Source organism: Malus domestica, chromosome 10 (genome assembly GCF_042453785.1).
Source record: "Malus domestica chromosome 10, GDT2T_hap1".
NCBI classification, from domain to species: domain Eukaryota; kingdom Viridiplantae; phylum Streptophyta; class Magnoliopsida; order Rosales; family Rosaceae; genus Malus; species Malus domestica.
In genome coordinates this window covers 10915339-10919353 of record NC_091670.1, presented here as the reverse complement: position 1 = coordinate 10919353, position 4015 = coordinate 10915339, and positions in this window count along the sequence as shown.

The following is a 4015-nucleotide window of genomic DNA, read 5'->3' as shown; positions in this document are numbered from 1 at the left end:
TAACAAAAGACATAACTATCGAAATCATTCTTCTTCCAAGTCATGTTCTTCCAGTTTAAGATAAACATTTTCACTAGATGAGTTATTACCATCAGATTCCTTCGAGTTGTTGCTGGTCTGCCCCTAACTTGCAGCTAAAAAAGCCTTAATTTTTTATGCCAAGGTTTCATCATCATTTTGTAAATTTGAGGAAACCATCTGATAGAATCTTGATCTGATCTCTCATATCAGTTAACTCAGAAATTGAAGCCATAGAAGAAACGCAACTAAAGGTATCCGTACGAGAAAAAAGACCTACACCATTAACAGATTTTCCCTTCCTTCCAAGGTTCTCAGCCATGATTCCAAATTCATCTTCCAATGGTACTTGTATGGAATCGAATATAGTACCCGCAGGTGCTTCTTGATGCGATATATATAAGTACACAAATTAAACCCTCTTTTTATCAAATGTAGTAAAGTATGTAAGTAGGGATCGTTCTAGGTCGGGGATTAGGAGGGATTGCTAAATCACTTGGAAACTGACTTGAAAACGTAAAAACAAAGTTTAAAACACTAAACTAGACTCAAAGAATGCAAAACTATACTTTAAAATACTAAGATAAACAAAAAGATTCAAAACAGCAAATAAACACTCAAAACTGCCTTAAAAACACTTTCTGGGCAGTTTTGAACACCTAACACTAAATTGGACGAAATTGGGTTATGACTTGACTCAAGACACTTAAAAACACAAACTAAAGTGATTACTAACTAATCTAACACTTTGAAATAAATGGGAGATTGGTTCTTGACGAATTTGAAAACAAAACAAACTTTGTAAAACAAAACAGATTGTAAATGAATTTGAATGAAACTTATGGATGGAAGGCTAGTTAGGAGGTTCTTCTCCACACATGTCACACTTGCATACAAAACGATTTCCAGTTGCTTTTCGATAAACTATGAATACTCAACGCCCCAAATTAACCGTGAATTGCACTAATTAACCCTCAGTTTTTCCACAAGTTATTAGGTTGGATGATTGCATACGACAACCCAAAACATTCCCTACAAGTTCCCTACATGAATTGCATAATAGAGATACAAGCAAGAATCATTAAGTTCTATGAAAAACATAAGCATTGACGACGCACTCGTTACTATGATTTGCATGAAACTTATGCCAAGAATTTACTTAACGTGATTGTGACTAGCAACCTTCACTACTTGTGAATATAAGTTCATAACGATTAGGTGAAACTCCCTTATATTCTAGCGTCAAATTCATGCATGAAAATTAAGCGTGCACTCTCAACCAACATACACAAATCAGTTTTTATACGAACGGATAAGTAAATTGAATTCACAACTTATGAATCACAACAGGATGTAATCAAATCATATTGCAAGCATGAACATAGTTTCGAATCACCCCCTAACTAAGAGGGGTTTAGTTCCTCATACTTACAAAGCAAAGATGCATAAATTTAGACATTAAAAACAAAGATAGAAAACACCTAGAAACGCTCCAACACTCCCAAGGCTTGGGCATAGGCACGGCACAAGATGTTCCTTCTCTTTCCTTCCTTGCAAGCAGCGGCACTAGAGGTTTTGGACGGTTTTTGGTGGTTTTTATGGTGTAGAATGGATGGGGAATGGTATGGAAAGGTTTAGGATTGATGGGTAGTGTGGCTAGGGGTGGTTTTTGGCTGAAATTAGAGAGAATGGTGGTGGGAAGTTTCGGCCAAAGCAAGGAGAAAATCTGTTATGTTGATGAATATGGGAGGTGGTATTTATAGGCTTGAGAGAGGACCACTCCATTTCCTTTGCATGTGCAGCTTGTGTGGGTGTGTGTTGTCATGTTTCCCCTTTACATTTACACACACATGCTTCATCATTTCAACCACCAAACACACACATTTTCTGCCATGTTTTCCTTTACATTTACACACACATGCTTCATCATTTCAACCACAAAACACACACAATTCCTACCCATGTGTGTGTGTTTCCTTTGCCCATGTGTGTGTGTTTCCTTTGCCCATGTGTGTGTGTTTTTCCTTTGCATTTGCATACACATGTTCTTCATTATTTCAGCCAACAATCCACCCATCTTCTGCCCATGTGTGTGTGTTTCCTTTGCCCATGTGTTGCCTTTCTCTTTTTATTAGCCAAATCTGCTTAGCCCTTTTCTGACCTTTCAGTGTTACAATGCCCATAACTTCTTCTAGAAAAATGAGATTAACAATCCTTAAATTGCTCCAGAAAATAGACATCTGTAGCTTTCCACGCATATAAGGCTCATTCTCTCATTCATTCTGAACTGTTTGTAACATGCTTCCAAAGTCAGATAATCTGCACAGGCAGTTTTGACGAATTTGTTACTTAATAATTCACTTGTGCTACTTTTCTTTTCTTTGCTTGATAAATCACACAAAACACAAAAACATAGTAAATAGCTCAAAAATATAAGGAACTAACTAAGAAAAGACAAGTGAATTTTATGTAAAATATATATAAATATGAGCTTATCACTTCTTGGATTAGCTTCTCCCTAACTTCATCCTTCTTTTTCTTCATGTTATCCTTTCATATTAAAATACAAACAAATAAGTTTCTTTTGTTTCAAACAAATCAGCCACAATATACTTAAGAAAACACCACTTAAATACTTGGATGTGATCCTGAACTAATGTAGAAGCAAACCATTGGGTATAAACGGTCTTTACATATGATTTTGTAGCTTATGCTTCAATGTGTTTTACATAGGATAAGGCAACATACAACATATAACCTTTAAAGTAGTTTCTGTTTGAATGAATGTTAGGTATAACCTTTCAGCTTCTAGCTAGTTTTATTAAGTTTTTTTTTTTTCAATACAATCTTGCATGTTCACTTTATTTGTGTTTCCTAAGTTGTATCATGTCAAATTTGATTTGTTTTTTAACCTCCATCTCCCTTATAATGACATAAATGATAAGTCCGTGAATGACTTACATATTTGTCCCGAACAACATCATTTATCCACCGACTTTATGGAGAACCCCCAATTGTCAATCACAAATAATGGATTTCCTTTCTGCTCAATAATGCAGAAACATACATTAGAATTATGTACATTCCATAATGAATATAATAAGTAATTTAATTTCATTACCATCTGGGTCTTCCTAGCATGTTGGATAAATGGCATTGCCCCTCCTCGATGGTGATACTTTTGTTTCTTCCTATTATAAGCATTTTGCTTTGAAAGCTCCTACATTACACATTTGGTGGATGACATACAAAAGAAGATTTAGTTAGCTATACATGTGTAAAATTTGGAAAGTTCCAAGCTCTTAAACTTGTCATATATAACATCATGTATTTCAGTTATACGTATTCATTCACCTTAGAGGACTATCTCATCTCACCTTCTATGTTCTCTCGGTCAACAATGTTAGAAACAGCACAAGCTAGGGAGAGAGAAACATATAAACACCAAGCTTAAGGAAATTGAATGGAAGGTACTCTTTCTTCTACCAAGGGCATTAGGCTAACACAGTTAGTCAAATGAGTATATGATGTTCATTTTCAAACTTTAAATTTTAACTCCAAATTACCAAAGTGTCAAGAAGTAACAATCAACAAACTTCAAATTTTAACTCAAAATTACCTAAGTGTAAAGAAGTAACAATCAATTTAACCACAAGGTGAAATTCATTAATGCATGTTAGGATATTTTTATTTCAAATCTGGCTATCAAAACAACGTTATATTATCATTGCCATATTCCTAATTTTAACTTAATTAAATAGGTGTTTGAGCAGATTTGACAATTACAAGTAAAAAAGTGAGTGGCTGTATAGCCAAGTAAGCTAAGATACATAAATCTTGTCCTAACACAATATAAATGTTCTAGACAAACAACATGAGATCTTAATCACAGTCAAAGAAACAAAATTCATTTAAAACAAACAGTTGAAACACTAATTAGTGGCCTGCAAAATGACACTAAGCATATGAGTTCCATAAGAACAAATTAGATGAATAA